The sequence below is a fragment of the Dermacentor albipictus genome, chromosome 8 (assembly GCF_038994185.2).
Source record: "Dermacentor albipictus isolate Rhodes 1998 colony chromosome 8, USDA_Dalb.pri_finalv2, whole genome shotgun sequence".
Taxonomy (NCBI): domain Eukaryota; kingdom Metazoa; phylum Arthropoda; class Arachnida; order Ixodida; family Ixodidae; genus Dermacentor; species Dermacentor albipictus.
Genome location: NC_091828.1, coordinates 61,764,501 through 61,781,008, shown reverse-complemented (window position 1 = coordinate 61,781,008; position 16,508 = coordinate 61,764,501). Strand labels below are relative to the sequence as shown.

Here is a 16,508-nt window from a genome sequence, read left to right as displayed (position 1 = left end):
CTGTTTCTGAGCATGCGGACAAAAGCCCTTCAATGCTCGTCATCAGTATTTGCAGTGCTCGGGTGCCAGAATACAGATGTCCTAAATAGTCGAGATTTTCGTTCTGTACGGCCCACGGACGAAGCGGTGACGGCAGCATTCCCGGACATTAGGTCACGCGATAAAATAGGGATTGCCTCATGCCTGTTTACCTCAAAGCAGCAATGGTGCGGAATTATTTCCGATTCCTTCGTCCATGTGATTGCATGCTTTTAGCTCACTATTGGTGTGGGTTGGGCTGCGAGAGAAACTTGAGAAGGATACTGCTTATATCATCTAGTACAGATTGACGCCCGTATGATGCACTTAGCACAAATGTGCATCCAGCAATTATGATATAACAGAGAAATCACGCGAGTTTCATGTTCTCCCACTGCCTAAGTTACTTGTTCATGAAGAATTCAACAGGCAAACACGTGAAGGAAGGAATGCAACCCAAAGAACACTGCTTGCGTGCCACTTTATTCTCTGCAGATAAAAACAGGAGTGAAAGAAGCCATTATGATTGAACTGATAAGTGTCACTCAATAAAATGATGAATATGCCTATGTGCGTACATTAAAATGTTTATTGTGGTTTTGCCTAAGCTTTTGTCATCTGTCAATTGCTGAGGTCCACTTATTTGATTGTTTACCAAATATGTTGCAGTCGATTGCTCGGGAAAGAAAGTGGGCAATGTGGGGGTTCGAGCATTATGCGAGTGCGATGATTGCGCTGGTAGATACCATATATCAATGTACGCGAGAAGAGCGCCTACTGGAAATCCCCTGCTTCAAAACTTCGATGGACGTCGGAACACCTGGCATTCGGTTTGGTGTGCGCGGCTTGGATTGCTACAGGCCACGCAGCCATCCGCACTTTTCGGTGTAGTTGGGCAAATAAAGACTCACTCATCGTTTGCTGCTAATCGTATCTTTCAACCGGCGTCGCGTAGAATAGGCCAAACACAGTACTCTGCGAAACACATCGCACGTACCGCGTGGGGAAAGCAAGTTTCCAGATATCGTAGTACGATCCAGGGAATCACGAGGAGGCGAGGGCAAGTTCTGTGTGCACTTTAAAAACGTTTCCACAGTCAGCTGTGAACAAAAGTGAGTACCCAGGAAATTCCTGGAATCTGACTTGATCTGCAATTCTCATGGGGACAATGGCACAGTAGCCTAACCCGCTGGCTAGCTCGCATTCAGTCATGGCGCACCGTGCACGGCGGTTTCTTTTTCTTTCTTTCTTTCTTTCTTTCTTTCTTTCTTTCCCCCTCTCTTTCTTTCTTTCTTTTTCTTCGAGCAGCCACAGTTGAGTAAGCGGCCTCAGGAATAGGATGTACCAGACAATGGTTTTTCTACTACGCTCTACCTAGAGCGACGTTGAAGGCCTGGTTGCAGACACACGCGCTTGGAAGAATGTAGTGTAGGCGCGGCGACCAGACTGAGTCAAACACTCAAATCTGGATAAAGAATCCATCCGCGTATTCCTCATTGTGTAATATTTAGCGGCACCGCGTTTGACAAATACTGAAATGACGTGAAACAGCTCGAAATTTTTTTTGCAAAGATGGTGCCACCAGCACACACACACAAAAAAGCGCATGTGAGATTTATTATTCATTGGAAAGCTTTTGTTTCAAGCACTGCTTAATAAAACTCATGAGTGTCAGTAACCACGAGACATTGTATGACTCTACTAATGGGTAACATTCGTTGTGAATTGTACGTGGAAAAGAATGTCAATTTGCACGGGCCTGACGAGCACAAAAATTTGCTGTATTCACTGCTTTCTTATGCATTACTTAATAAACATAAGACAATTTTCTCTTCACAGAATCGCAGACAAGAGCTTGCTGCTCGATTAAGTCTTCCCTTACAAAAAAAATTGTTGAAAGGTTATTGAAATATCATTGGTCAACGTCAACAAATGACCTTGAAAGATCATTGGGGAATTGTTGAAACATCATTGAGGAAATTGTTGACAAGTGTTGATAATTGGCCCGCGACATTTTGTCGAAACATCATTGTGGCCTCTCAATTTGAAAGATCATTGGCATATCGTTGAAACTATGGTCTATTTCACTCTTGAAAGCCCATTGAAGCAGTGTTGAAGATGTCTTGTTTGTCAATGTTGAAAGCCCATTGGGGTACTGTTGAAATGTGTTCTTTGTCAATGTTGAAAGCCCATTGAAGCATTGTTGAAGCTCAAAACTGAAAGCCCATTGAGGTATTGTTGAAATTTGTTGTTTGTCAATGTTGAAAGCTCATTGAAGCATTGTTGAAGCTCAGTATTGAAAGCCCATTGGGGTATTGTTGAAATGTGTTGTTTGTCAATGTTGAAAGCCCATTGAAGCATTGTTGAAGCTCAAAATTGAAAGCCCATGGAGGTATTGTTGAAATGTGTAGTTCGTCAATATTGAAACCCCATGGAAGAATTGTTGCAGATCTGTTGAACATCAACACAAATTACGTTGAAAGCCCTTTATGCCCCACTGGGTATTTCGCAGTTTAAACCTGCACTTACCTTAAAATACTGCTGAGCTATGTTGCATATAATTACCTTTGATGTCACGGTGGTATGTCTGCTGTGAGAGGATAGGGATAAAATTTAAATACAGGCATTTTGTACCGCAGGCCTCTGTCACCCTGGGCTCAAAAGCATGCTCCTAGATTGCCTGTAATAAACCATATTGTAAAACTGCTAGCAGTACTGTTATGTCACTTTTTTGAATTGTCAGAGTGAATGGTCCTCCGAAAAATCAAGAGTGCTGAACTGATGCAGACAAAAACCATTTTTCTAGGTGAACTGTTTATTTGTAACCACACATCTGTGTAAATGTACAACCATTTGTAGTTTGAGATCAGAAACTTCTTAAAAACTATCGCACAGTACAAACTTCCTGCAGCTTGACACCATAACAAAATTGAATACTGAAGATGTAGTCAGTGTGGCTCTCAAGTAAAACACATTTACCAAAAGAAATAAATTTTAAAAAATAAATGCCTAAATAAATAAATGTACAAGCAGACTGACATGACTGTAAATAAGAACACTAAAAAAAGGTACTTGCTTTCTCTATTAGGTAGCCAGTGGTACTATAACCATGGCACAATTTGCTTGTGCCCACAGCACTCAACTGAGACCTGATATGCAGGGTGGTTATCTTTAAGTTTCATGGAACTTATTGAAGACTGTTGCAGCTAACATAATTCTAGATACAGAGTGCCAAACATTACTTGCATGAGAAACAAGACACCATAGTCAGCTGATTAACAAAAACTCAGTTCCTAATAAAGTTTTTACGAATTGTAGCCGGTAATTTTACAAGGTGTATGCACTTAGAATGAATTTCCAGAATGACACTAGTAACGAGACACATGCCATCAAACTGGCTGTATAAATGCACTGCTGTAGCACTTACTTTTTTTAACAAAACGCACTGTTATGCATCGAAGCACAAAAGTAACCGGAATGCCCATGTATTTCTCTCACATTTATGGGAAAATTTCGAAACTGGTGTCACCTTAGAAATTAATTTCAAGTGAATGTCTTGAAAACTCACTGGCTACAATTTGCAAACTGAAATATGTGCTGTGATGTTATAAGTGAATTAATAAATTTATGACAATCAGTTTAATGTTTTCATTTCTTGTGCTAGTAATGTCCACCTCTGAATAATCCAGCTCAAGAACAAGAAATATGCTACCTGGCAGACAACTTAAATATCTGTAAAACTGAAAAAGGATCACTGTACAATCCTTATATGTTGCTTGAATGGTGTGCGCCAATTTCAGTAAACCTTACATACTTTTGAAACATGGCAATCACAATAAGTGATGCTTATGGGAGCAGTTTATTATGCTGCATTGCTGTTGCATGATCCAGTTGTGTTTTCTGCATGATACCGTTCCTGCACAGGTAATTCCATATCAAGCGACTTATTCATATTAACTGCTTCAGATTTTCATATGAAATAAAGACAGCTATTAGAGATGTGCTGGAATACAGCAAAGTTGCTCCTTGTGCGAGTTCCATTTCAATTTTATTCGCTGCCACAAAAAATAACGAAAGAATTCAGAAGATATGGTTTTATGTAAACATGAAAGGCACATCATCGCCATTACTGGAGACGTTTCGTTGCATATTAAATTTAAGCCGACTTATACCTATTAATTTTACTCATGTATTTTAGATAGCAATAAGCCATTTTTACAAAGTTATGTAAAATGCCGTTTTTACTGAACTCTAAAAATGGCACAGATGCACTTGCAGGCACGCGATTTCATGCCGAATTGACAAGCATTTTTTTTGATACCGCACATATATCTGAAACATTGCCATATGTTTACTAGAGTTCGAAGCTCGTTACCCACTTTTATTTATTTTTGCCAGATATTTTGTAGCATTTTAGGTGACGGTTTAGTTTTCCTGTTCAGCTGAGCTAGAGGACATCAAATGTCCTCTAGCTTTTCATTTTTTTTTCAAATGCTTCAAATACTTTTTTTTCAAATGCACATTGTATTGATCGAGGCCTTCAAATGGTGTGCGTGGAAATACGGTGAAGTGATGAAACTGCCAAAATAGCCAATTTTTCAAATATTTGAATACTTCAATTGCTTTTGGCATTGGCAAAAATGAGTCAAATTGCAATCCGTTAGTTTTTTTTTTTTCGTTAGAAAATATTCACAGGACAGAAATTAAATACAGAATGGTAGCCCAGCTGACATAGTATAGCAGAAAAATATATGAAGCTCTGAAGGTTCAGCTGATCGCCTGTAAAAAAAAATTCTAATCTTTTGCAAGAAGCTTCATGTTAAAGGAAAAAACAGCCTTCGTAGTTGGCGAAAAAATGTTATACATTATTGCATAGCTCTACATGTCTGCTATGCATGTGTGTTTTTAAATGCAAGAAATTCTTTTTTGAAATTTTGTCAGCACCGACTTTTCTCTAAGGTGCGCACAGCTTGCTGGCCGGGAATGCAGACGACAAAGCCGGCTTCGTATGCAACACAGATGACAGAGAAGCAGTGTTGGGGTCTGCATATTATTGCCAAGGGACACATGCTCCAACGCAACGAGGCTTGTGTTTGGTGTGGGCCAGGCAAACCATACAGCCATTGCACATAAAATATCAATACGAGGTCTGTTAGAAGAGTATCCGACCTTTGGCTGAAGAAAAAAAACTGGCATAACTGAAGCGTTGGAAACTTAATCACCCTCAAAGTAGTCTCCTTGGGAATCCCGCCACTTCTCCCAGCGGTGCTGCCATTGTTAGAAGCATTCCGAGAAGGCCTCTTTCCAAATGGACTTTAGCTCAGCTGTTGTTGCAGCCATAATGTCTTCTATTGTCTGAAATCACGCTTGCTTCAATGGCCCCTTGATTTTGGGAAACAGCCAGAAGTTGCAGGCCGCCATATCAGGAGAGCAAGGGGCCTATCGAACTACAGGAGTCTGGTTTTTCGCCAAAAAAGTCTGAATCAAGTGCGAGAAAAGCATTGTCGTGATGGATGTGCCAATTTCCTGTTGACAACCTCGGTATCTTGCTCCATACAGCATCACATAGGCCATGGAGGACATCCCTGTAGTAGTCTTTAGTGATTGTTTGACCCTGTGGTGTGTATTCGTGGTGTACCACACTGCGGGAGTCAAAGAAAGCAGTCAGCAACACTTTGACGTTGCTGCACACTTAGCAGTCTTTGGTTGGCGACGTGGAATGCTTCCACTGTAACGACTGGGATTTGGTTTCTGGGTCGTAAACATACACCCAAGACTTGTCACAAGTGATTATGGTGTGGAATGCTTCCACTGTAACGACTGGGATTTGGTTTCCGGGTCGTAAACATACACCCAAGACTTGTCACAAGTGATTATGGTGTGGAATGCTTGCGCTGTAACAACTGGGATTTGGTTTCCAGGTCGTAAACATACACCCAAGACTTGTCACTAGTGATTATGGTGTTCATGAAGTTGGGGTCACTGTTTGTGGAATCCAGCATGTCTGTGAGACTTCAACACGAAGTTGCTTTTGCTCCACCATGAGCAGCTTGGGAACGAATTTCGGCGCAACTCTCTTGGCCAAATCTTCGGTGATAATGGAATGTGGATAAAATGTGCTGATGCCCACCTCTTCCGCAATTTCTTGGATAGTTACACTACGGTCCCGCATCACCACGGGGTTCACTTCGGCAATGACCTGGTCATTTCGGCATGTTGATGGCCGACTGGAGCGTGGCTCGCTCTCCACCGATGTGTGGCCGTCTTTATACTGGTTGTACCACTCCTTAATCTGTGTGCTGCTCATAGCATAGTCACCGAAAGCAGTCTGAATCTTCCGGATGGTTTCCACTTGGCTGTCGCCCAGTTTCTGGCAAAATTTGATGCAGTAGCACTGCTCCAGTCGCTCTGCCATTTTCCTTGCAATAAAAAACCGACGAGAGCACTGTACTACCTCATTCAAATGCTGCGTCTCAGCAATTCACGATATTGGCAGGTGGGAAAAAATTCGTGCATGCGCACAAAGGTTCAAGGGCGGCTGATGAAAACGTGCTTGTTTCATATTCATCAGGTGTTCGCAAAAAAAAAGGTCGAATACTTTTCTAACAGACCTCGTACGTAATAAATATGTGAGGGAATCCTGCAGTGCTAAAAGATATGTTCCATGCAGTTTAGAAAAAGAAATATCAGCTATTATTTAGACAGTAAATCCAGAAAGAGCACTGATATTGTTCATACAAAGCATCTTAAAGGGCCTGTCGCATTGCAATGCAACAAAGAGGGAGCAGGACACTTTGTACCCTGCTCCCTGAAGCCCAATGATGATGCAAGTAGAAAACACCTTCATAATTCAGACTGAAAACCTACATGAGTATGAACAAATTCTTGTGGTGTTGTTTGCTACCACTGTTTCAGAGCTGGAACATGCTCATCTATAAAAGTCATATGTGCCATGTTCAGTCTGATGTGGTCAGACACCATTGGCGACCACTTTTTGCGTTCATGTTAAAAAAATACGAGTTGAGACTGCAGCTGCAGCGCTTGATGTCACCTGCTTTCGTAATGATAAAAAAGGCAGTCAGTTTGTTGAGTAGTTCTTGTGGCTAATATATTAACAACCTTTCCTTCCTAGATGACATGGCTTCATATATTTATGCTGTATGTGTGATCCACAAATGAACATTATAAAAAATAATTTATCACACTTAAAGAATAATAACTTTTTGTTACTTGTCACATGCATAGCAGACATGTACGGCTGTGTAGTGATGGGTGACACATTTTTGTGCCAACCACCAAAGCTAATTTTTTACCTTCAACACGAAGCTTGCAAAAAATTTCAACTTTAGTTTTTTTAGCTGATCAACTGAACCTCCAAGGCTTGAAATATTTTGCAGCTATACCAAGTCAACCAGTCTGATTTTATATTCATTTTGTGCCTTCTGTATTTCCCTACGTTAGAAGAAAATTCAAACTTTGCAAATTTTGGCAGTCACCACTTCAGTCTCTTGACATGAACACCATCTGAATATCTGGATCATACAATTTCCCTTTCAGAAGAAACGTGTATCAGTGGCTTCTAGCTTAGCTGGGCACGAACAATAAATTTTTGCCAAAATTCAAAAAAATTTTTGTGAAGGAAAATAAATGGGGAGCAAGAGTTCGGAGCTTCAACTATATCTGTGATGGCAAAAAAAAAACGCTGGTTGGTTGCCCTGGAATGACTTAAGAGTATGTATGAAAGCAAATTTTCTCGAACATTTTCTCGCTGTACCTACTCAAAATCAAGCAAACTTGAAATGGTTTGCCATAATGGAACAGTTCTTGAGAAAATTGTTGGGTGGTTTGGCATGAAATGACTTGAGATACTTAAAAAATATATTAATAAGGAAACACTATCCTTACTGGAACCATATCAAAAACTAACATAAAAATGTAGTGAACTATAACAAAGCACAGCACTTGTATTCTGGATTGAGCAATCCAATGTGGGCTTCTCAGGAGACTAGCATAATTAACATAAATACCTAATATTAACATGAAAATGTCAAGCCATAGAAAGGCACAACATTTGTATGCTCATTTGAGAAATCCAAATTGGGTCCTTCAGGAGACTAACATAAAACATAAGAATGTCGAGAGTTACAAGAGCACAACACTTGTGTTTTGGTTTGAGCTGTCCAACTTGGGCTCTTCAGAGGTGAAGGGGCAGGGGCAGTTGCTTCAGGGGCAGGGTCCCATGCGAGAAGCGAGGCCAGAGTTCTTTACATAGGGCATGTTGGTACCAGGAAATTTGCGACACGTGAAACCTGCAAAAACAAGCCAGAACAAGTTTTAAAAAGCAACTTCCACATGCAAAAGAATGGCATGCAATATGCCCTCGTTATAATGAAATTGATTTATGTATTTGTGTTGCTTTATTCCAATTTTCCACGGGTACAGCTTTACAGCATGACTATTTAAATTTATTTAGTGTGGCACAGGACTCCACTAAGTGTCAAATGCAGGAAAGGGCAAAGAGGAACAAAACACTGTAGCAATATAACTTTATGAATATCTTCAATGTCAAAGATGTGAACTTCGCTTGCTGAGAAACAAAATGGTGAAAAAAATTCATGTCGTTCATAAATAAACCTGAACTGACAACTAAAATTATTTCTTGTAACTTCATAATTAAAATGTGCAGCACTTCACTGCTTTTCCATGCTCCAAATACAATAGTGTCATGTCACTAGAATTGAGTGTAGCTTCATTTGATGTTAGGTTTCCTGAGTTCACATGCAATCGGAACGTACTTCTCGCCTTACAATGACTTAGGACTTTCTACATTAAAGAAGACACTGCTTACAGCGAAGTATGTTTTCTGCCTCAACGACTGAATTACTGTTATAATGAGGATTCCGTGTAGTTGTGCACCAAGCTGCTTAGCATGACACATGCAGAATGTGACAGATACGAAGAAATGCTGTCTTTTAAGAGCCATATGCCATAGGACTGACTTCTTTAACCCTTTTAGAGTTCACTGCCATACATCTGTGGCTGTGACGGAACATTCTGAAAAAAATTGCCTTTTCAGAACAAAGTGTTGCCTAGCATCCCACTGGAGGTGCTGCAACCTTCTGAGACTTCTAGAAAATATTCTTATAGTGCTGTCGCTCCTTGGGTTTCTCCCAAACTGATTTTTCACTTAGCTCCTTGGTGTCTGTCATTGCACTAATTTGGGAGTGTTGCCACAAGTTTTTGTAAGTTTCATTACACAAAAAACTACGCTGCTTTATCCTGCATAAAAAATAAAACATGTAAAACTGCAAATACTGAAATGGTATTGCCACTTTATTGTTATTTAAAAACATTATTTACCAGTTTATTTTCTCGGAAAGTCGACCTGAAGAACTTAAATCTGCAATAAAAATATTAAGGATGCGCGAAAAGTTATTTCTGAGACTGAACCGAATAATGCCAGAAGCAAATCAATTATTGGATAGCTTCTGAATAATGAACAGCTGATATCACAATTAATGTAAGATGAGGTTCACATACTAGTATTCTTAAAGCTAGCAAGTTTTTGTCATTGTTATGTTATGAAGAGCTGTTTATTAAAAGCACAAATGGAGCAGCAAAAAGTTTCTTCACATGCACAGGACTCTTCAGTAAGCATAAATGATTGCTGTACAGCCTCTAAAGTACAGCTACTTTAGTAACCTAGCCTGGTCTGCTATTCTTACAAGTTCTTACGTTTTATGTCTATACTATGTTATTGGAGGTGAAAATTTACCGTACTTTGGCTCAAATTTCATGTTTTATTGGTGTTTCAAAATATTAGAATAATACCCCTGTCACACTGGGAGTTTTAATGTCATTCGAATCGAATGGCATTCGATGCAACGAATGTCATTCGCCCCCCGGAGCTGCTACACTCGAAAAATTAATGTCATTCGGTGGCGATATCAATGGCGATGATTCCGAAAAAAACGTCGCAACTAAAGTAGAACGAGGCAGGTTTAAAGTGCTTGCATAAGCATTCCATAACTTTAAATATATTTTTGGAACGTCACTTCACTGAAAAAAAAAATATTTTAGTAATGCGTATAAAAAAAGTTGTTCTATTTCAGACTATGTGGCCACTATAAGCCAAAACAAGGCTTAGCCACCTGAGTAGCCGATAAATTGAAAACAAGCAAAATGGCTGACATGTCGACGCTGGACGACGACGCTAAGTTGCAGGAGGTGAAGCGATAAGTTGCTGCGTACTTTGCATTACGAGCAAGGCGTAATAATCAGAGGAAGCGATTAGACGTTCTATGACCGATGAGCAGAGTGGCGGCGGCATGGACGGCGGCCAGACGCTACTGAGCTGGAGAGTAACAACATTTTGCGACAGCCTGCCGCACAAATTTTGTCTCTTTAGAGTAACAAGTCCATTAAAACACGCAAACGTTATTGTTTCTATACGAGTACGGTTTTCAATTTGCAAATACTGTGTCCTGTTTTGCTTTGTTTCTGGGGTTGAGAGTACACATTCGCTCCGAGTGCGAAGCCGAATGAGTTTCTCGAACTCATTCGATTGCCGAAGTCATTCGGTGCTAATGACATTAAATATCGCTGTGTAGCAACCGGAAAATGTCATTCGATGCTAATGCCATTCGGTTCGAATGACATTAAAACTCCCAGTGTGACAGGGGTATAATACTCACATTTACAAATAGTGACCATTCAAAGACTAAATTGAATAGGACACTATTCAATTCGAAAGTTTTGAGTATGTGCACACCACAAAAGATATATAACTCCTAAATTAGAGGCATATTTCTCCCCAAAATGTGATCCTCAACGGGCTAAACAAGAGCGACAGAAAAGCCCATTCATCTTTTTGATAAATTTAAGCCCATAATCTACTTGGCAATGGTTCATAACCCTGTTATAACCCTGTTAACAGGTAGGTGAAGTAAGGAAGCAGGAAACAATTCTAATAATTTCAGAATGGGAGTAGTGGACATGTCCGATGGTCTGTAAGAAGCTTTATACATTAGGCCCCAAGAGCCTATTCTCCATTTATTGAAGTATATGGGGAAAAGCCACATATTTTTTTCATATCTTAGAATGCAAAGTGATAAAGTGCATGTTAATAAATACGAGTCATAGGTTAGGTGCTTAGAATAAGTAAGCATCCACTAAACATAGTACTGTTGACAGTGAAGCTGGCAACTCTGTCCCTGTTGTTTCTTTGATTGAAACTACCAAAAGAAAATTGCCACACCACTCAGGTTCCCTCTGCTGAAAGGTTTCTGTGTCGGATCACAGGGACCTCCTTCAAGATAGGAGCAACTTTGATTTGATGTGGTCTGTTAAAATTGGTGAAACTACTGTTTCACATCTCAGAACATGGAGAGCTGTTTTGATTTCTATTTGGTGAACGTGCTCCTGCTCGAGCTGAGCAGTAACCACACTTGAGCATAGTTTCTCCACAATTCGTGTATTAGAATAACACTTTCAGGCTACTTAACCATGTCCTCCATGCCAAAAGATTTGGAGCGTGCTTCACAGACAACTATTCCTTGCAATGACAGCCAAGTAGCACTGCTAATGCACAAATGCAGCTCATTTTATTTGGTGGAGATGTTAAAACTTTCAGCAGTGAAGGCAGCTTTTAAATTTTAGAAGCATTTGAGTATGGCGGCATTAGGCACTTAAGATCATATGAACAGTCATTCCAAATGGTAGGCTATTGTAGCACACAACTGCACACACGGGCTACATGAAAGTCGTTTGTTATGCCAATGGCAAGTTCATAATTTTAGAAAAAAAATGTGAATGTAAAAATGCAACCGGAAAGGATATATGGTACTTGCCTATAACAGCACTGACCCTGATGGGGTCAAGAGCCTCTGTTGCCTCTTGGTGTTATTTCCAAAGCCCAAATGGCCCATGAGCTCCTCCTCTGTGAACACATGGTGAAGCAAGGCCCTTGCAAACTTTCCTGGTCCACCATGGCAGGCCATAGTAAGCTGGGCCAGGATAACCTTCTGAATGTGCACTCTTACAGCCTATGTGAACCTGCATGTTTAAGTAAATGTTAGCAAAACAGTTTTAAGCCTTTCAAGTACATTCACACAACAGCCCAACTGCAAATAAATTACAAAAGTACCTGTTGCAAATCTAGAACGCTAAACTTGACTTCTTACAAGCTTCTGATGCTGTCTGGATGCCACGTTTCAAAAAAAACAATCCAGCACAAAGAAGAATAATAAACCAAAGTATCCAAACATCTATTACTTGAAAAAGGGGAGTACCAGCGAAACACAAATGACACGCACACAAGGAAACGGCATTAGACATGGACGGACATTGGGACGGACCAGCGTTCGTCCTTTTCCATGTGTGCGCGTCCTTTGTTTTGCTGATACCCCCCCTTATCAAGTTCATCATGCACCAACTGGCCCAAGAGCTTGCGTTAATGCACATCTAGTACTATTTATTGTGATTACCATTCTTGGTATACTTCATATTTTCAGGTGTTTGTCTCGATTGTCCCATCCATTTGTGCGAATATGTAGCCCATGGTCTAATGGGGAGATTGGGCTGCTATGTTTAGGGAAGAGTTCAATATCAACCGTTGGAACAGCTTAGGTGACTGGGTATGCGACCCTGGGCATATGCCACTTTTCAATGAATTTCTTTCACGCTATCTTGAGCATATGCTGCTGCTTGTGTTGGCAAGCAGCATTAGGAGCTCGAAGTGGGACATGATTGTCGATCATTACTAAGATTACCACTACACATCACGTTCACTTGCTGTGCTCCAGAAGTAATGCGAGATTCCACTCCACTGTATGAAATGTACATAAGCCGCAAGGACAGTAAATTAAATTAAATCTCAATTAAATTAATCTACTCGCAACGCACAGGCTGCACAAGATCACGGAGTGAACTCAGAAGTTTGTGGACAGTCAGTTGATGTCCATGTCAGGGACCTCTAGGGAGAATCGGTCATTTCCTCGATGTGCATCATCGTGCCGTCACACATTGTATTACAATTCTGTCTCGTTGTACCACTAATAGTCATCACGTATCACAGAATTCAAAATATAAATAGACACTTATATCTACTGTTTATTTAATCTTTACGGAAAATACTTTGAGCATGAGTTTTTGCAGAGATCATGAATTCTACCGCTTAAAGGAGCACTAAAGTAAAATTAAATTAATTAAATTTCGGCGTTTTAAGTGCCAAAACGACAATCTGATGTTTAAGCTTGTTTCACATGCAAGCGATTCAGCGAATGGAGCGACCAGCGGCGCGGCACTGCGAAGCTTTTCGCGAAGTTTCGTTTCACATGCATTGCCGCCGCGCATTTTCCGCTGCTGCGAATAGCAATGTTGCTGGCAACCCAAGTTGTAAAATACTTGAAATCCACGATGTGACAATGAGATGTTAGCACAAAGATTTTGCAGCGATACTCAGAAAATTGAACGTTGAGCTTTATTTTCTCTAATAATCAAGCAATTACCAAGAAATTTACAGAAATAGATATTTAAAATGATGCTTTATTTTAAATTAATTTAGGGTGTCATTAGTGTCCCCTTAATACAAAACAAGGAATGCACTTAGCTGCGTAATAGGTTAACATGCATCACTGGTTCTCATTAAGGTAGGATTATCAGTATAGCAATGGGCATGCACTGGCTGCTCCAGAGGGGAGCCCTGCCACTTCCCCTCAACCTCCCAATTTCCAATTTTTTTTATGAGCAGTGATGCAATTTCTGTATCCTAACGAGGCATAATGCCAAGGAGATTCATGCTATGCTGGCTAAAGTATGTGGTGACCGGCACTTCACACCGTCCAGCTCAGCATCAATCGTTTTGGAATTTGGCCCTTGAAATGCAGAAAGCCCTGATCACTGCTCGTTCTTCACCCAACTTTCTCAAAGGGTGCTGCTGTTCTGGTTTGATACCTCTAGCAGTGCACTGCTGCATGACATAGGTCGTACCTTCGTTCTGGTAAAACTAGAAAGATGTGCACTCACGTAGACCACTAATGTCCACACTAAGTTTCTGAACGCCCCTCTCATATCAGGCATATACCCTGAAGAAGGCACATTCTATCTTTAATATGTTCACAAGTGACATTGAAATTCACTCCCAGTCCCGGTGCAGTTGCAGTCTTTCAGCTGAGTGCTTAAAGGCACTGTCTCCTAATGAAGGCACTCTGCACCAATTGATCACTGGAGCAAATGCCTTGCAGTTGCATCAGCAATGTTGTTTTTTCTGCTTCCTGCAATACATTTTCACTGCATCACTGTATTTGATCATGGTGACGCTACAGAATGGATGGCCAAAGAATTCACCTTTAGCATTCCAGCTTGGGTGTCTCTTAGCTCATTTTGAATCTGAAAAAGGTGTCAGTATTAAAATGTGAAGCCATGATGCAGCAAAAGCAACAATCAAAAGAGCTACATGGACCATTAGGCTGACATAAATGGACGGATACAAATGACTAGTCATTGAATACACTAAAGTGTGGCCGCTCTTGCCAATGGAAGTGTGAGCTTGTCAAATAATTTATTTCACATCCCTCTATTATTTTAAAAATTATTTCCGTGCATCTACTGAACTGTTATGGCCACATATTAAAGGCAGCTCCTTCATATAAAACCAGAGTGTTGCATTCTTTTACTCCCCGTCTACCTGATGCTACTGAAGTTTTGCTTACTCTCAAAGAAAGAATTTCACAGAACTGCTCTTTCGACAATGCATTATTCCAAGCTTGCAAAGCGTTGTCATTTAGTTCACAACTATGCGCTCCCCTTTCAATCTGTTCACTCTTTTGTGCTCGGATTCAAAGCAAAAATAGCTTTTCGACATAACTAGCTACTTCTATGGTCACAAGAAACAATGCTAATTATTGATGTTTATGTTGCCGATAACGTATACATGCCGCCTCGAAACACAGTGGGACGACAAGGCAGATATGCCAGGCATCTCGTTCCTTTACTGATTTTAAAATTTTGTTAAATCAATCACTTACTGAAGTGCGAAAAGCTGCAATTTCTCGAAATTACATTATTTTGAATGTTCTAGGACCTGGAGTGCCATGAAATCTGCCTTTCCGTGAATGCTAAGAGCGCCTACGCGAAGCCGTTTGGGCGAAGCACTCGATGGCGTCGAACGAAGATGAAAAAAGAAAGCTGAATGCGCGCGAACTGGTGGAAAACAAAACACACGCGGTTGGCAAGGCGTATAACTCGATGATTTCGCAGCAATCTGTGGCATCCCCCTCTATTGTATCTCACGTATCGCATAGAATCACATGTACACCCTTCAAATTCTTTATTATTATTGCGCGACAGCCTCCTGTGTTTTCCGATAGCGCGAACATCGGCCGCACGGCGTGTCTGATAGTGACGTTGAAGCACCGCGGAGTCACTCGATCCTGAAGGAAACAGCGCAACAGAATACATTTTCGCTGATCCCACCGCCCCCCCCCCCCCCCCTTCCGTTGCTACAGCTCACTCATACGCCTTGTACTAGCGTGGCGCAAACGAAATACCTTCCGATTACAGTACAGATCGGATGGTTTCACGTCGCATTGTTTCGCGCTCATTAATAAGGCTAACTCAATCGGTGCTCGAACACCGTATCAGAAATCATGGCGTACAACATGCCCTGTTTTAGCTGGCACCACATAGCTGCCTTACGTCACCACAAGCGGAGTGCAAAGTTAAACCAGGACAAAGCTCCATGTTATATACCACGAATCTAGTGCTGTACAACCAATTCTGGCAGCGGAAGGATAGTACTAGGAATGAAAACTAGAAAAGAGGCGCGCGGAAGACACGCACAAGCGCTGAAATAATTCCCGCGCTTCCGTTCACCGCGTCGATCGCAATGCACAAACAAGGGAAATTCGAAACACTCACTCACCGTTAATGTCGCCGAGTCGGAGGCGATCATGGCGATCTTCGAGGCAACAAGCCCATAAAAAGCGAGCAACACGCAGGAATATTGCAAAGATGTCACAGCGAAGCACACAAAGAACGCAGAACAGCAGGAAGCTTTCAAGCGAACAGCGTACACGAACTCGCCGGAATGCTCCAAGCATCAACACCGCAAACGCGCAATCATACATGTACACTCATACAAATACACGCTTATATTATCATAAATTGTACTATTTGATAACAAATTCTGTGATGTTATGTTATTACAGAACAATTGTTGCGCTTTGCATGTGTATGAAAGTTTTTTGCTTCACTTCTTTGATGAACTACTTTCTTTAGCGCAGTAACGCGGTGCACCGGCCGGAGCTAATGGAGTGCGCGGGAAAAGGCGCCAAATTCAAACGTCGCAAACGCCGTGCTAATTCTTGCGCGCACAGTTTTCGTCGTTTGGATTTTTTAGAAGAAGTAATGCGTGCCGCAACCATGCGAATTGAACTATTCACCACAAAAGTACAGAAACGTTGCTATTTGTGCTTCTTATTTCGACGTCA

At 41.0% G+C, this 16,508-nt stretch overlaps 1 long non-coding RNA gene across 1 annotated transcript; it reads right to left on the bottom strand.

Annotated features, from left to right (window-relative positions):
* Positions 1–2,579: 2,579 nt before the first annotated feature.
* Positions 2,580–16,097, bottom strand: LOC135915179 (uncharacterized). The gene is made up of 4 exons (XR_010568533.2): positions 15,941–16,097; positions 14,365–14,406; positions 11,868–12,072; positions 2,580–8,327 (listed from the first exon to the last, which is right to left on the bottom strand). It is a non-coding gene; the product is annotated as an uncharacterized lncRNA (long non-coding RNA).
* Positions 16,098–16,508: the final 411 nt, after the last annotated feature.